Raw genomic sequence first — 19,131 nt, 5'->3', positions numbered from 1 at the left:
CCCAGGACAGGTTCATCTGTTCCAGCTCCTGCGTCACAGTTCTGCGCCAGGTGGTCTTGGGCCTCCCAGGTTTTCTTTTTCCTGGTGGTGTCCATCTTAAAGCCACCTTTGTGATGCAGTCCTGCTCCATCCTCAGTACATGTCCTAGCCATCTCAGGCGTCTGTGTGTAATGTCCTTGGTAATGCTCCGGCTCCCTGTTTGTTTGTACAGTTCATTGTTTGATATTTTGTTCGGCCAAAAGATCTGACATATACGTCTGAGGCATCTGTTATGGAATACTTCTATTTTCCTTGTGTCTGTCTTGACCACTCTCCAGCTCTCAGATCCATACAGCAGGACAGACTTGACATTGCTGTTGTATAGGAGCATCTTTGTTTTAAGGCTGTATTGCTTTGATCTCCAAATGGATCGGAGTTGGGAGAAGGCACCCTGGGCCTTTCCCAGCCTTGCTTTGATGTCTTTTGATGCCCCACTGTCCTTACTGATAAGGCTGCCCAGATAAGTGAAATCGTCCACAAACTCGAGTGGTTTTTCATCGACAAGGATGGGTTGTGTGGGGGTGGAGTTCACACACAGCACTTGTGTTTTTGAGGTGTTAATACCGAGTCCGACCTGTCTGCAAGTCACACTCAATGGACATTATGCCCTTGAGCGTTGTTGTGTTGTTTTTGACAGATACCGTAATGTACTGTATGTAATGTAAAATATGTTCATGTACAGCATTATGCCATTTTTGTCAATAGAAACATCATTCAATCAACCAATACTTGGCACCGGCTAGTATGGGGCATCTCCACATGATAAGCAAGCACAAACAATACGGTGTGGATTATCACTCTGGCTTATGTAAAGGATTTTATATTAGAATAGTGATGTTAATTATTTATATATGAGCTATCTGCCCACTGAGCTTCACGGACAACAGTAGATCCCAGGAACAGCAGGGCAGCGTTCCTCCTGGGTAAACAAACAGGGTGGTGGTGGTGGTGACTCAGGAGGTAGAGCGGTTACTTTCTGGGTCAGTGTCGATTTTGACACTTCCATTAAGTTTTAGACATACTTTTAGTCGACCGAAATGAAATTTAGTTTTCATCAGTAAAAAAGGGTAGTCGAAATCCAGGGGGGCAGTCAGACAGATATTTCGTGAAGCCACTAAGGAAATCGGGACTTCCTGAAAGTTCATATAATGGCCTGTTGTGGCGCTGTCATTGGGCCCAAAAAACCCCAAAGCTCCATAGAGGCCCATGTATTTGGGCCCAACTTCACCTAGACTGTATTACCTTAATAAACATGGTCATGAATACTTTCTGCTTCCAGTCACTAGTTTAAAGTCTCATTTCTCATGTCATAATATTCTTTTTGGAAAATTATGGTCCCATTTATTAAAGAAATGACCATAAAGTTGCGTATGTTCTGAGGGGCGTGGCTACCGTTACAGTCTATGAACGGGAGCCACCCCCCGTTCAATCAAAATAAAAACCAACGAAGAGTAAGGGGGGAAGTCCCGCCTCGTTGACTGGGCCAGCCAATGGCCAGCTGGGCCCAAACGGAGCCAGCCAATGGCCAGCTGGGCCCAAACGGATCTAGAAATATGGCGACTTACAGTGCAAGGAATTACAGGCTTCATTTTACGTCCATGTTAGACCCGGGGAAACGCTTTGTCCATATTTTTTAGTCTATGTCGAAATCAACCCTGTTCCGGGTTCGATCCTATGGGGAGAAAAATGTCTCGAAAGTATTCACAAATATTCCATGATTTACAAATGTGTTTCCAAGATTTGCAAATGTGTGTGCGTTTATCCTAAAAATCTGCATTTGGCATTCCTTTTTCCTGTTGAATCATTTTGAGACAAACGTCACGCTTTTTGTAAATATTCCACAATTTACTAATGTGTTTCCATGATTCACAAATGTGTTTCCAAGATTCACAAATGTGTTTCCATGATTCACAAATGTATTTTGTATTTTTACAAAGAAAATATTAGATTTGTGTGTGCATTTATCCTAAAAAAACATTTGTAAATCCTCAATTCTGCGTGTGAATTGTAAATCTGCATTTGGCATTCCTTTTTCCTGTTGAATCATTTTGAGACAAACGATAATTTTTACAAATGTATTGTCCTATCCACAAAAAAACTTGTAACTTGTAAGTTGGCATTTAAATAAATGTGCTATGATTTTTACAAATATATGACAATTTGTAAAAAAAAATATTTATACTTGCAGGCGCATTTATCAAAAAATATCATTTGTAAATCATCAACTCTGTGTGTCAATTGTTGCCACTGCATTTGTGGATTTTCTCAATGCATTTGTGACTCCAGCATTTGATTTTCTCAAAGCATGCGGTAAAAATGTCTCAAAAAGCTGATTGGCTGCCTTGTTGCTAGGCTGCCTCTAAGCCAATGGGGGATTTACCATAAATCCTATAGTCTGAAGATCATAAAATCACACAGCAACATGAGCTACAAGGCGAGAGAGAGCGAGGTGAATTTGCCGGTCGGCCCATATCGGCCGGTCAGCCCATGGTAGGGTGGCCACCTGCAAGACCTCAGAAAGGAGGACCCCCCCCCCCCCAAACAGACACACACGTGTTTAGAAAAGCGCTATAAAAATCCCAGATATTATTATTACTACTAATACTACTATTGCACGCACCTGATTTTCGCCACCATCATCTCCAGCAGTATGTCCACAGAGAACATATATTTGCTAATTAAATTAACCTTTTTAAATTATAGGGTACCACATTCATTTTATAATCAATTTATTTTATTTCATGTTTAGATATGTTTTATGTTTAATCTCTTTCTTGTGGGGTTTTTTATACAGTCTTATTATGGTCATCGGTGTGGGACAGATGAAGCCAGTAATATGTTCACAGTGCTTTAGCCTGCCTTTCTTTATGATGTCGAGTTCCTTGATCCATTGCTCATTAAATGTAGTTTTTCATTTTGGCATATTTGGTATGTATCTCTGCATTAACTATACTAAAGTGATTGTGAGAGCACACATTCCACAACATAACAAACAAACCGACCATCCCACTGGCAGTGTTGCCAGGTTTTGGAAGAGAAACAAGCAACCAGGCAGCGGTCTAATGTTGTCCTGTCTTCTAGGAATCCTGATCATCAACAAATTCATCAAAATTTTGTTCATAGGACATACTTAACCCCCCGTAGATTGTGTGCTATGCGGATTTTAAATAATCACAACTGCACTTTCTGCACTTCGAACACCGTACATTCTTCCATATGGTGTGGGAGTGTCCGAGTGTCCTCACATTTTGGAATTTGGTTGCTACTAACCTTTCGACTATTAAACATCACACCCTCCCCATCTCTATTCTTATTAAATGATGTATCCCAGTTGCCATTAAATAACACCCGTATTCGTGTCTTCTTTGCTAGCGTAACGGCCGCAAAGAAGATGGTTGCTTCGCACTGGAAACCGCCTCATACATTGTCATTTCGCCAATGGGCTTCGACCTTTCTAGATATCATTTATCTAGAAATGTCTACAGCAAGATTGCATGGTGCAAAAGAGGAAAACATTGAGATTTGGTCTGGTATTGCAGATTTGGTTAAGGGCATGGTTTAATCATTATTATTATTATTATCATTATTTATTTATTTTTTTGTTTCCATTGCACAGTAGTAGGAGTAATGACATTTTGTGGCATCTTTGGTCTCGGGGGGGGAGGGGTGGGTGGGATTGTTTGTTTTTGTTTTTGTGTTCTTTGCTTTTGCTGTTATGTGTTTTGTATGCGTTTTGTTTTCTTTAAGTCATTCATGATGTTAACGTGTCTTATTGTGATTTTTGTCTTAATTAAAAAACATTTGATAACAAAAAAAAAGCAACCAGGCAGCGGTGGCCGAACGGTTTGCGGAGCGGTCTTGATATCGGAAGGTCGCTAGTTCGTATCCCCGGACCGGCACGTTAAAATTACCACCGCTGAAGTGCCCTTGGACATGGCATTGAACCTCTACCATGAAATGTTCTATGAGCAGGCCCTGGCTGTAAACAAGTTCTTGAGCTTAGTCCAGTTACCCTGGGTAAACATAGTACCTTTCCTTTCCTTTCCTTTTACCATGTCTATGAAAACAATCCCAAAAGAAGCCTGACTAGGCTTAGTAGGCTATTTTATAAAACAAGGCCAAAGTCGCTTATAATTAAGCGGACATGGCAACACTCCGAACGTCTCCTCTCTCTTTTTAAGACAGTGGGAGTGTGGCTGGCTCGCTGCGGAGCTGAGCAGCGCTGCGGAGATTTTAATACAGAGACGACGTAAATGACAGTTATGACACAAGCACTGTATATCACACAAAACCTGTGAGACTGGTGATGTATTGTAGCTGTGCAAAAGGTAACAAGACTACAACTCAAAATTATTATGGAGATATCAGATCTTTGTCCCGCTGCTTCCGGTTCATCGTCTCTGCTTGAGAGAGACCAGATCAAGGAAGAGGGAACTTCATTTGAACTCAATACTGCCGCAATCTGGCAGAGTCAGGTTACCAGTTCAAAGGTCTTTGCAGAAAATGACAAACACCTTTTGTCCCCATTCTGGCACAGTGAGTGGCCACGGCTAAAAGAGTTTTCCCTAAGGAATGATGACCCTGGTTTGTACGCAGGAAGGTGCCAGACGTCCAGGTCAGAGGCAAGAACTACGCAGTAATGGTTTAGGTACTGAATACTGCACATCACTGGTTCTTAAACATTTTCATGTCAGGGACGGAACTCCCAAAAGGGGTAGATCTACAAGCTCAGTAGCTCACACGAGGCATCGCAATTGCAACACATTGTGACCTTATAGATCGGCTATCTTCTGCCAAGAGAGTTGGTGTAGAAAGAAGAAAGGAAGAGGGCCAGACCCGTGACAATATGTGCTTGTGTTGGGATGTTCAGCCATTTTAAAACACATTCCAATAGGGCATGGGTTCCCAAAGTGGGGTGCGGGGGCCCCTAGGGGTACTTGAAGTAAAATTAGAGATAGTTAGGAACCAAATGGACCCTTATGGGTCTGTAACTCAGAGAGTGTACAAATGGAACACTCCATTACACTCTGAGAGTGTACACCATTTGTACACACTCAGAGTTAAATTAACAGTGGTTTTACGATATAAATTGGGGTACCAGAGATAAAAATGGCATTACATCGGGGGTCCGTAGCATAATGCTTGTGAAACTGGGGGTCCATGAAATTAATGTTTCGGAATCACTGCTAGAGCCATAAAGATCCTCCCTTATCGGGGTCACTGGCATATGTTTTCAAATGGGGGTCCGTGGCTTAATGAATGTTGATTTGGGGGTCCTTGACACAAAAACGTTTGGGAACCAGTGACCACTGCCATAGGGCATAGGATGACAGTATCAGTATTGGAAATCAATGCTTTGCGTCTACCGTTTTTGAATGGCTACGAGATGAAGGCCATTCAATTTCATGCATAATGATGATGTCAGTTTCAGTACTAGAATATCTTCATAACACAACTATAAAGACGATAAAAATGTATATAGCTACATTGTGTAATAATGAATACTAAATAGCCTGTGTGTGTTGATATCGTCGAGTCCGTCGACTACCTTATTTCACAGATGAAAAGAAACTAATTTTAAACTAAATTTAAACTAAGCTATGATGACTAGTGGAAAAGAGATCCAGTAGAACTAAAAGACAAGTCATTTGTCAGTTGCGCTCTGGTCTGTAAGCTCACAATGCGTCGCAGTGTGATGCGTTGTGAGCTTGTAGATCAAGCTCAGATGACTAAAATATGACTAAAACTAAATGAAATTTTACTCAAAAGACTGACAAAAACTACATCAGAATTTGCTGTCAAAATCAACATGTGGGATCTGCTGATATAGGGCTCGATTCACCAACAATAAATACGCCAGAGTGTAACGGTGGCGGAAACAGATATCGTATTTATCCGTCCGATCAAGCTATGTTGAGATGACGTGTTATTCAGAGAAGCTGGTGTAATCACTTCATTTGTGCGGATCGCTGAGTGTATCCTTTCCGCATTTTTCCCAAGCGATTCGCCTGGTGTCGCCTGGTTAGTTGGAACATCCACGCCCATTCTACACCATATAAGGCAACAGGAAATCTCAAAATACGTCATCATAGCAGAGGATTTAAATTCTATACAACAGCGCGATGAGCTTGTAGAGTAGTTAATTTTGACAGGAGGTTCTCTGCACGGACAGATCTTCAAGCAAACAGCGTGAGTTATATGTACATAATTATAAACGAAACTTGGCAACTTGGCACGCATTGCTTCACTCCTTGTTAAATGTCAGAACGTTAATAAGTTAACTGATGTTACAGTTACTTTCACATAATGAGACTCGGCAATGATAAGCCCTTACTGATGAATGCACTGCAGGGTTATAAAAAAAAGGAAGAACACTCGCCTGCAGAAGTAAAATAGATATCCGATCATTTTTTTTATTCAGAGCTGCATTGATTCATAGATTTATATCATCTCACTGTCATCTGTCTGAATGCATATGTGGAGAATGGATTTGTTCTGATCATGGACACGCATAGCTATTTAAAATTTCAACCATATACAGCGGGTAGCCTATATCCTCTTTGTCAGATGTAAGTGCATGGTTCATTTCATGATGTCGTCATATTAAAATGATTCGGGGGACACGGCAAACTTGATTGATCTCATGATGAGATCAATGTAGTATAGCCTACAGCCTATACAGCTACAACGTTGCCCATATTATAATTAATTAAGGTGAGCTCAGAGCTGGTTTAAAACTGACTGGCCAAATTGACGCGCTGATGCCATAATGTGGATGTATAGGGCTAATTAGCTGTCTGTCAGACCGGCATGTCTGTGAACCATAGAATGCCAGTCAGGCCGGGCCGTGTTCTGTCCTGGCCGGGCTCACAGCGCCGTTATATTATCAGTATCAGTATACATGTTCCATAATAGATAATTAAGGGCTGTTCTGCTAAAAGCTTTGTGGAAAAGCTTTTATTTACTTTAGAAACACACACAAGACAAAAGCAGGACTCGTTTGAACTAATCCAGTAGCATTTCAGGTGGATAAATCATAGATTATTTTGTTCTAGAGTGCTTTCATAATATCTGTAATTTCCTTTGCTGTCATTTGTTGGTATGGAAACATTGGCGTAAGACATAAAAATCACACCCGTGTGAAGTGAGTGGTGCAACTCCGTGTGGGGGTTCCCGGGGGTGGGGGGGGGGGGGGGGGTAGTTCCAGACCCACAGGAACGCACCCAGGGTGCCGGCCCGGTTCTGGCGAGCCGCCCCGTGTCCGAAACGGTGCTTGGATAGCATCTATTAGAGTGGACAGCTCTCATTTTGTCTATGTCCAACATTTTAATTTAAATATGTTGCACAAAATCATATCTTGATTTTATCCACACATTTTCAAATTGTCCCAAAATTGTCCAGGCACCTTGGCTGGTAATCCAGTCTGGCAGTGTGCCGCAGGCTCGACTCCCGATCCCGACGGCCTTTACTGCATGTCACCCCCCCATCTCTCTCCCCATTTCCTGTCAGCCTACTGTCTGTCCCTCCATAAAAAATATAAAATAAAGGCGAAAGCCACAAAACAAAACATACAAAAAGTTGGCAAAATAAGCAATCTACAAACTCTGCTATTTTCGCTCTGAGAAGTATGCTGTGCGTGCGTGCGTGCGTGCATGTGTGCGTGCGTGGTCTCAGCTTGTCAGATGCACTTAAGAAATGCTGGGTTCCAAAGGAGAAAGACTGGGAACCAGTGATTTTACAGTAAGTAACTATTCATCAGAGATGCTTTGAGTCTTTGAGCTTAGAGTCCAAGAGGGATCAATACTTTGTCTCAAGAACAATTAGGGTTGATTGCTTTGTCCTCCACTGCTTGCTGAGAACATTGAGATTCCAATATGTTCTCTTTCTTATCTTATCTTGCCTTCTTATGACTCAGAAAGCTTCTGGGATTTGGGCAAAAGTTATAATGTATTCTGTGCGTGAGCTCATTACACCTCAGAACTATCGCGTCACTTGTGTGCCATCGTGTGGTGACTCTGCCTTGGTGTCCCTTGTGCTCTCAGGAGCTGGTGCGTGCTTGCAGATGACTAATACAAGTGTAAAAGGTCACGCCACCATTAATAGAGGAAAAGAAGAAATCACAACTCCTGTGAAATAGATGCCTGACAAATTTCTCTAGGCCAACGTTTCCCAAACTGTGGGTCAGGAGTCAGGACCCAATTTTTATGGACCGCAAATAGATGTGGTATTTTCACTATAGTTTGGGTCCCGGTAGAAGCCCCAGGAGGGGTCCACGCACACCCCCCTTATTTATTTTTTCTAGTTTGGATTTTTGGCATCCAAAGGACCTCTAATATACAGATTTTGATGATCCCAAGAACACAAATGGCCCAAAGTGTGTTTTTTTTTCAATGTTAGCAAACCCCTAGCAAAAAAGGCTGACTGGAACATTAGCGAGACTGTCTTTCAGAGACTGTGGCACGCTCAAATTTAGATATAGATCAAAGAGATACCATTCGATTGTAGACAACCTCAGGTTTCCAATGGGACCAACCTTGTCATGCCACCTTGTCGGGAAGGAGGGTAAATAGTAGTCAAAGTTTGACTACATTTTGGCGAGGGAAAAACGGATTACATGGATACCTTCAAGCCTCCCCTGTACACACATGCCAAATTTATGCCAATCTCATGCAGTTTTGGGCAAGAACCATGCCGTTTTATACATGCAGTACAAATGTGTAATTTCTGCGTATTCTAAAAATGAGACCACTTTACTGTATCTATAGTGCATTCATCTGTCACCCGGGAGCCGCCACTCTGGGCCTGATGCATGTATGCACCACCCACCCTTCCACTGACACACACAAACGCACATGTCAACGCACACACCTGGGAGCCTGGACAGACAGACAGACAGACAGACACAGACACAGACACACAGACAGACACACAGACAGACACTAGAGGAAATGCAATGCTAACATTGCTGGTGTTTGTGTTATCCTGCAAACATAAACACATGCACGCATGCACACGCACACACACACACACACTCACACTTGAACCTTTTTTTTAACCCGCCCATCTGTCTCACCCCGTCTCCGGTCACTCAGTACTCCTACACCACTCTACCCATTCATCTACACCTCCCTCTCCTCATTCATCTTTCCTCTTCCATGGAGGAAGGGAGGGAGAGAGAGAGAGAGAGAGAGAGAGAGAGAGAGAGAGAGAGAGAGAGAGAGAGAGAGAGAGAGAGAGAGAGAGAGAGAGAGAGAAAGGATATAGCTTTGGGTAGATCAAACAGATTGCAGGTGAATGAGTGGGTGTGTGAGTGAAAGAGAGACCCCGTACGGACAGCTACAGTGTGTGTGTGTGTGTGTGTGTGTGTGTGTGTGTGTGTGTGTGTGTGTGTGTGTGTGCACAGCAGTTAAAGAGTAACTCCTCTTAAGCAGGTGTTCCATGCAGTCTAATGACGTCAGTCTGCTTTCTATCAGGCCCGCTTAACGACTTCCTGCAGGGCGGCCGAGACAGAACAAGGCCAAACATAGCCCAGAGAGAGAGAGTAATAGATTAAAGGGACGCGAGCCGCAGAAATGTAGAAGGAGAAGAAGGAGAAGAGGGACTGAGGGATGTTTTTGGTACGTTCATGTGGAGTGTCATCATGGCGGTGCGCTGTAAATCACATCTGAGCTATACAGACTACAGTACACGGAGGCCTACATTCCATATTGTCGCTGTTGGGCAGAAACCTTGCATGTACATATCATATCTTTGGTTTATTTCGTCAATGCCACAGTCAACTTTCACTACCGTTTGAAACATTACAATTTTCTTTGCCTATAATGTTTTGCCGAAGTGTAGAGACGCCGGGTTGGAAGTGCTTAAGTCTGCCTGTGGGGGGTTATAAATATTTAACCAATGAGAAATAATTAACAAGAACTTGAGACTAATAACAACCACATCGGTTCCACTGGAACCCAGGTTCTTTTTCTCCCCACGTCATTTCATTTTGGATGCTACATTTCCACCTGACTGACAGTGAAGCTTATATGCTGTCCCGATTCTCTGAGGCTTCCGCGCCTCTGAAGAAAAAAAGGGACCGGGGGGAAAAGAAACAACTTCCCCAATATATTATTAACCACCCTGTCTGTCGTCAACTGGCACATTCCCAAGACCTTTCAGTGTGGAGGAGTTCTGCTGGGTCTCATCCCAGCAATGACTCGGCTCTCTAAACCATATGAGCCACCGGGCCGTAAAAGACTCTGGGAGGTCTCGCCGTCGTTCACTTGACTTTATCTTTTTTTTAAGATGGTTTTAACCCTTTAAGACCTGAGGCTGATTCTAAAAAGGGCTTTTAAAACCATTGGTGCTCAAAACCTTTTCATGTATTTGGCCCCCATCTCAAAATATTTTGTTCCAGGGGAATACCCAGAAGCAAGTATTTGAGTTAAAAATTATTGCTTTAAAAAATAATATATCCCAGCAAGCACGGTCAGGACCTGGATGAATTGGTGACGTCTCGATTGTGGCCAGATCAAGTTAAACTAAGACTAGTCAGATCTGGCCCAGAACATCACCTGATTTCAACCAACATAAATTCTGCCCACTAAGACGGACGTCCCTGGATGAATCAGAGAGAGTCCGAACAACTTAAGTCATATCATAACTAGTCAGATCTGGCCCAGAATAAGCTATATTATTTCAACTGGTGAAGACGTCCTAGAAATTACGTAAAGATCATCCCCATATGGGCTGTGATCTGGCCTATTCCTGAACGTCATGAACGTCACCGGAGAACGTCATCATAAGGCCTAAAAAAAAAAACTTTGGTTTCCGATTGGCTGTAATTTTTGGGCTGAGTAGGTAGGGATTTTTTTTTTTTTTTTTTTTTTTTCGTGGGAAGGATGGGTAGCAAGAAATTTATTTTATTTTATTTATTTATTTTTTCGTGGGAAGGATGGGTAGCAAGGATTAAAAAAAAACTCCTACGGCAATGATGGATAGGCTTCTACATATTTCATATTTTGGCTATGTGAAATAAGTTAAATAACTGTGGCAGTTTTAATGGTTAATACAACTTTACATTGTTTTCATTACACAGTGACATACCTGGAGTAGAGGCAGCAGGTTTAGAAAATAGGGTTGCTGATATTTTCTGCTGCCCTGCGGTTGGCTTTGGCAAAATGTTTTGTGGCATTTTAATGTGCGGTGGCAGTGGCACCACAACACACACGCAACAGAAACACAACAATATCGGCGTGTGTTATTCAATGTGTGTGTTGTGTGTTTGTGTTTCCCATTGAACCGGGTCTGCATATCACGTTAAAACATGTTCCCCTAAATATTTCTGTCGGAGGCAGCGCGGTTTAGTTGAGAGAGTTGCGACATCTCCGTTCACTGCTTATTCGTGGGGCTGTCATTGATCAGTCCATTGTCGTCACTCTCTGTCTTTAAACAGCTCTAGTCTAGAGGCTGCGCTCCGCTCCGGTCAGAGCTGAGCAACATGGCGGCGCACAGAGCGCTGTGTTGACAGTGTTGTTACAAACGATAGTGGTTCCTACGTGGATTTTATTTTTTATAACGTAGGATGAGGTTGCTTGTCCCGATGGTCTCATCAAAGAGAATTTTAATGATCAAAGACCTTTTTGGTTTTGACTCGGTCGTATTCTGAGCTTTTTTTTTTTTTTTTTACCGAATGACAATAAAATAATATGGGTCGCGCATATTTAATAGAGTCGGTCGGCAACCGGAAACCAAAGTTTTTTTTTTTTAGGCCTAACGTCATCATGATGTCATTCGGCTTGCTTGATTCAAAGGTTTGCAAAGATTTTAACAAATTTTCAAAAAGTAGCAGATATACAAGCTCATATATCTCCTATTTTTGAATAGCCAAAGAAATGTAAAATGACACAGATACTTTCCCGGTTTTAACTGGTTAAGACGGTTGACTTTCCAAGACGGTTCATTGGGACAGCGGTTGTTCATATGGTTTAGTCACTAAGACTGACCACAGGGAACATTCCACTGACCCTTGTGACGGCAATGCCACATGTTGAGCACCAACCCACCTCACAGCCCCCACCAACCCACCTCACAGCCCCCACCCACATGTTGAGCACCTAACCTCGGTTGGACAAGGATGAGGAGGAGACATCCGGCTATATTCAGGCATGGGAATCAACCGGTGAAACGGAATTGATCAGGTCCCCTTCACAACAAAATAATGTGCATTTCCACTTACAAATGAAGGAAACTGGGTACAAATAACCAGTAGAGAAAATTATCTAGTTCAAATAGTGTTCCTTTTCCTGGCCTATATATGTAGGAATGCTGATGAATATGTGATGCAGGAAGAAAACAAACTTCACCAACGCTGCGATGTTTCCATCCCATGCAGCCGGCCCTGACAGACCAGTAGCTTGTGGAAGCGTTCAGAGGAGTTAATGTTTGCTCTGGTGACTCAGAGTCAAGATCAACCTCCTTCTCAAAGCCTCGCCAGTCAGCTGATACTACCCCCCCCCTCTTTCAGAAAGCCCCTCGCATTCCTTGACACTAAGTGTGTCTGTGTGGTGTGTATGTGCGTGTGTGTGTGTGTGTGTGTGTGTGTGTGTGTGTGTGTGTGTGTGTGTGTGTGTGTGTGTGTGTGTGTGTGTGTGTGTGTGTGTGTGTGTGTGTGTGTGTGTGTGTGTGTGTGGTAGAAAAGGTGTTTTACTTAAGCAAAGGTATCAATACTGCAATATGGAAATATCTGTTATTTACTTCAAAATGTACTTATATCTAAAAGTCTTTTGAAAATAGTAGATTTTCAAATGGCTGAAATTTATAGGGCTGATGTGGTTAATGTATGTTTTAGAATAATAATCAAAATCTACCAAGTAACTAAGCTTTTCAAATAATTGTAGTGGATTAAAAGTACAATATTTGCCTCTGAGATGAAGTGGAGTAGAAGTAAAAGCATTGGAAATTGGAAATACTCAAGTAAAGTACAAATACCTCAGTACAAGTACCTTGTACTTAAGTAAATGTACTTAGTTACTTTCCACCACTGTGCGTGTGCGTGTGCGTGTGCGTGTGTGTGCGTGCGCGTGCGCGTGCATGCGTGCGTGTGTGTGTGTTTGTTTCTACACAGCGTGTGTGTCTGTGTGTATGCGTGTCATAACATACCGGACTCGGCTCTCACTCTGACCTATGATTCAGTCGAAAGACTTTTGAGTCTCTTAGCCGTAGTGCCATGGATACCGTTCTGAAATCCAATATATCGGTACGGTGGTCTAAAATGTGTCAAACAGCGAGTCACTGTGTACTACTACTGACAGGGCGATCACAATTAAGCAGACGCCACTGGACTTCTTTACACAAGACTCTGGGAGGGAGCCGAGTTCCAAACATTTTGAAGGGTCCCTGTGTTAAGTTCAGTGCACGGTAGGTAGGTACCGGTATGCTTCCAATGCTTATTTTCTCACAACACACACACACACACACACACACACACAAAAGAGTGCACAGTGCTGTAAAAGTAGCCTCGTCGTTGCCTGAATCACACTGACGGGAGCAACCGAAGGAAGGAGGGCGAGTACTAAAACATCTCTCAAGGCCGAACAAACTCCTCCAAAACTCACCTTTTCTCTCCCTCTCCCTCCATACCTATATTTCCCTCCCTCCCTTCTTACCACAGACTGTGCCTTCTTATGTCTCTCCATCACTCTCTTGTATGCACGCACGCACATGCACACGCAGACGCGCGCACACACACACACACACACACACACACACACACACACACACACACAAAAAAAGAGTGCACAGTGCTGTAAAAGTAGCCTCGTCGTTGCCTGAATCCACCCTCCCTCCCCACCCCAGCTCCCTGCACCACATCCTCTGGCCCAGCTGTCACTTGGGCTGAGGGGGCTCTGACGCCAGGCAGCCTCCCTAGCCCCTACCCTGTGTGGAGCTGCATGGGGACAGCTGCTGTTAGGGAAGCCAGGGAGGGGGCACGGGGTGGGACCACACTTACAACCGCACAACACAAATCTCCCTCTGTTTTCCGTAACGCTGTCAAGAAATACAATCTGCTCTGTCTTGTATTATCTCCCTTTCTCGCATTCATACCGGCGGACTTATCCAGTGTCACTTGTACAATCTCTCTCTCTCTCTCTCTCTCTCTCTCTCTCTCTTCTATGCTTGTACCTGTATAAGTAGTGAGGAATAAAGCCTCATTATTGGTACCCTTTACCTTTGATAAGTGCCTATAGACACTCACCCTCTGTCGTCCTCCACCTGGATGCCTATGGACTGGAACTTGGACTGGTCTTCTGTGTGCGAGGGTTCCTCCTCCTCCGGTGGCTGCCGGGAGCTGCCTATGCCATAAAAAGCATAGGTGAGTTCCAGGCTACAAACTCACAGACCACAACATAAAATATATAAGTCTTGAATCTTTTTTTTTTTTAACCCATTTAACCCATTTTGACCAGAACATTCACTTTGAAAGAATATATATTCAAAGATTTGTGCCACATTTTTACGATTTTTCAAAAATAGCAGACCTACAAGCTCGTAGCGCACCATGAGCTTGTAGGTCTGCTATTTTTCAATAGCTAAATTATAACATAATGTTTAAAACACCAAAAAGGGTTTCAAAAATGTAATCTAAATCCTAACTTATGTTGCTATAGTCTATCAGTGGTGCTTGTCAAGGACCACCCATAATGATATGTATTCGGCTGTCTCAAAATATTTTGATCCAGGGACGCCCAGAAGCACGAAGTAACACGCTATAAGCTTGTATAAGCTTGGTAAAAGTGGTAAAAAGCTAATATGACAGCTGATGCTTTCCCAGTTTTAATAAGCAAAATAAATGAATAAATAGCACAGCTAGGACAGTGTGTCGCCCAGTCTTACCTGGATCCCGATGGAGAGGCACTTGCGGCGCGTGTCCCTCCGCGCCTTTCTATCGGTGGCAGGGGTGGCGGTGGAGACGGTGGTGGCGACGCCGGCGGTGCTGTTGGTGGGGTGCTGGCTGGTGGGGCCGTGCACCTGGTTGTTTGATTGATTGATTGAATACTTTATTACAGTTCACAGAAAAAAGCAGAGGAGAGTACAGTTCAACACAAGGTCTGCTAAGACAGCCAATCTTGACCTTATCATCCTATTAAAAGAGGCTTTTATCACCGTCACCTCATAGCTATGGTCCAGTAGGTCCCTACTGGCCTCCTGCTAGGCTCTGATAGGCGGCTATCAACCTTTCTATGTGCAGCCCATTGAGCCCAATGTTACCACATGTTAAAAACAAAAAAGGATATAAAGTATATATACACATTACGATTCAAGGGCTACTGGCCAACCCCTTTGTTTGAGCCAAATCCGGGCTGAACGTGATTACCTGGGCGTTGGCGGCCTTGATGGCAGCCGTCAGGGCCTTCATGCTGTCGATGCTCTCGGTGGAGTTGGACAGGCCGGGCTGCTGGCCACCCATGCCACCGGCGCCCCGCGAGCCAACGCCGCCGTCCATGTAGGCGACTCGGTGCTGCTCTGCGCCGTGATGGAGATGAAGGGCTTGGACGGGGTGGTCCGCGGCGGGACCGGAGGGGGCGTCTTCTTGTAGGTGGTGATGCATGACGACACAGAGAGAGAGGAGACATGGCAGAGGAGAGGCATGTTAAAGTTTTTTTTTTTTAGAGCTCTAATGATGCGACGTCTGCAGAGCTAGTTCAGGCAGTCAACTCAAAGGAGCGCCAATTGCTGATCAACTCAACAGTCACATGCTCACTCCATCTGATTGGAGAGGGCTATTTAAACCTCCCTGCTTACAGCTCATTCTTCTGACTGCTGCTCTGCTGCTGCTTTGTGCTCTGCTCTAGGATGTTATTTTTGTGCTCCCACCACCACCCAGCATCCACCTGTGGGGCTCTGTGTCTATGATTCCCATATGGGGGTCTATTTAATTCCCTGTAAGATCTATTTGGCAACTTACATTTGTTGCGTACAGGGAACGAATGAAATGCGACAGAGCCTTGACGCCAAATATGCATAGGCATATAAATATTTACACTCAATATTTATGCTCAATAAATATGATTATTCAGTCCGAGAGTTGTTTGACTGAAACGTCACAATGGCACAAAGGTTTTTCTGTACAGATGAGTTATATCATCACACTGTCAATCCATATTGCTACAGTATTTGCCAACGCTGCACTGGCGCTTATGTAATTCAGCCAGAATGCCCCAAAATCCGGAGCGTTGAAATGGACAGTAGATTATAGGTCCGACTTTGACAAATCAGAGCTATGCTGGTAAAAGGATTAGCATGCTAACCACTTGACCCACTGATCTAGACGGTTAAAAACCTCCCCCGGCTAAATATATCCCTGTATGTGTGTGTGCGTATGCATGTGCGTGCGTGCGTGCGTGCGTGCGTGTGTGTGTGTGCATTGAGGTTGTTTGCATGCATAATGAAGTGTAATCGCCACAGTTAAACCTACTGGTTGCATGACAGTGAAGGAGAGCGAGGTGCACAGTATGAGACCACTGTACTATTTCTAGAGCTGTATGAGTCTATGAGATCACTGTACATTATCGATAGCTGCATGCGACCACTGTTCTGGATCTAGGTAGCATTGTACTGTATCTAGACCACTGTACTGCATCTATATCTGTATGAGACCACTGTACTGTTACTGTATAACGACTGTACCGCATCTATATCTGTATGAGACCACTATACTGCAGTCTGCATCTAGACTACTGTGCTGCATCTATATACATCTGAACTGTATCTATAAACCACTGTACTATATAGACCATTGTACTGCATCTATAGACCCCATACATTGACCACTGCGCTGTATATAGATCACTGTACTGCATCTCAACACAACTCAACTCAACACAAAAAGTATTTAAAAAGCACATTTAAAATGAACCCAAAGTGCTGTACAGGAAATAGAAACTAAAACAAAACATTAGCATCTGTAAAGGAAGATCATGGACTGCCAGGATCAGCTGTCGCTAAAGACCAGACAGATATCCCAGTCAATGTGCCTTCCTCTGGAAATAAATCACTTATACTCTGAAGAATAAACAAAAGATGTTTGATAAAATATGGGGACGGTTTATCCAATATATTACGGTTAATGATTTATCTTACTTAATGGTGGAAACTGTAAATGTCTAATTGTATTCTCTGCAGCTGTTTGGTCTTGTGGCCATAAGGACTATGTTGTTGTTACCAGTCTAAGTGCCCTTATTTTATTGTATTTTTAAGTAATTGTATTGTCTGATGTATTGTTCTGTTGTTTGTACAAAAAAAATAAAAAATGCAATAAATATATTGTTAAAAAATAAAGAAAAATGTGACGCAAGAAGTTTGCAACTGTTAACATAACCGTTAACCGTCCACCTAGCCTGCCCCAGCCTGTATGATTTCTGGTCGAGAGGGGTGGGTGCCAGTCGAAAACAGGCGGTGAATCCTATTGAATCACAGATCTCTCTCTCAGCTAAGGGTCCCTCAGCCAGAAAAAAACATTGTAGACTGAATGGCCTAGAGCAGAGTCTTGGCCATTATGGAAGTGAATGAAAAGCATTGATGCTATAATGTCTATGCAAAAATATAGGCTATTTCCTAGAAATGTGTAACAGAGTTGATCAGGTCATCTGCCTGATGACCAAAAGCCTAATCATGTCCCTCGGCCAAGGGGAAATTCCCCTTTAGGCTATACTAGATAGACAGGATCTTGGCTTTCCATGGCGGAGACCCGGATTTGATTTCAGGAGCGTTAAATGTATAGAAATGTCATGGAAATTCAGCAGCAACTCCATGCAACTTATAGAAAATGATCCACTTACTACTATTGTACGTATTCCAGGGTTGATATCCATAGTAGCCAGTTATTCTCAGTATTCTCTCCTCTATCGACGCGCTGTTGATGTCCTCCACCGACCGGGACGATCTCAGCTGGTCCTCTTTGATGGACTCGTCCACCACAAGGTATTTCAGTTGCCTGAGTTGAGGGCTGATGTCCGAAAGCCTTCTGGGACTCAGATCAGGTGACTTGCGCATCCCGCTAGGAAGAGAGGACAAAGGGAAGGGGGTGTTGATCTTTGGCAGTGATTCTCAAGGTAACCGGAAAGCTCGCCCCCTTTTTGTTCACGGACCTGTAAAAACTATTTACAGGTGTAAGTACCAAAAAATCTAAATAAAAATAAATCACTCGGAGGGGGGTATAGGGAGGTTGGGCAGTCATCTTCTCTCCTTTTGACCCTCTGACATTGATAGGTGATTTTTCAGACCGGTTTTAAAGGAAGCCAGTGATTTGTTTGTTTTGAGGGAAGGGGGCAGGGCATTCCACACCTGAGTGGCAGTGCTGTGGATACATTTGAAACGAATGAAGAAAAACATGGAATGTCCGCACACGACACAAAACTTGAGAAAGTCTGGAGGGGCGAAACGTTGTTTGTTAGGTTGAAATAAAGAGGACGGGGAGCAGACATATATCGTGTGTGGACATTACATTTCTTTCTTCATTTGGTCATTTTTTGGGTCCAGCACCGCATCTAAGTTCCTTTTATCTTATCCCTTTTTTACATTTCAAACTAAAGCACAAGTCAATACAAAAACTGCTACGAGGATGAAACCAGAAAAGCCAGAAAATACTTCTATGAAAAAAGTAAATCATCATACAGTTAAAGTTAAAAAAAATGTACAGTATGGGAAAAAACTTTTTTACAGGGGCCAGTTTCGAATTGCAGCCGTCTGTAGGTGCTCTTTGAGAGTGTTTTTTGAAGGAGTCTAGGGATTCACATTTCTTAACGGCTGTTGGTAGGGTGTTCCACATTTTAGTGGCATAGGAGCTTTTCTTTGTGACCACCACACTCTGACTGATGGTGCGTTACCCTTTCAAATCCTGCAATAGAAATAACGGTGATGGGCAAGGTGCTGTACTCTGTCGTCAACCCTAAGCCCTTCCAGTCTATCAAAATGGGCATGGGTGTGGTGGGTTCTGGCAGTAAGTACGTCAAACTGGCCCCAGACCCTTACAGCTAACTCAAGAGTTATGGGGGTCTGTGGCCTATTGCATACCAAACGGTGGGGGACCTTAAGAACCACAGATTTTAG

This window comes from Protomyctophum parallelum, assembly GCF_964188405.1.
Source record: "Protomyctophum parallelum genome assembly, chromosome: 16".
In the NCBI taxonomy this organism is placed as follows: Eukaryota; Metazoa; Chordata; class Actinopteri; order Myctophiformes; family Myctophidae; genus Protomyctophum; species Protomyctophum parallelum.
The sequence above is the reverse complement of the archived record's forward strand: the minus strand, read 5'-3'. Positions refer to the sequence as shown.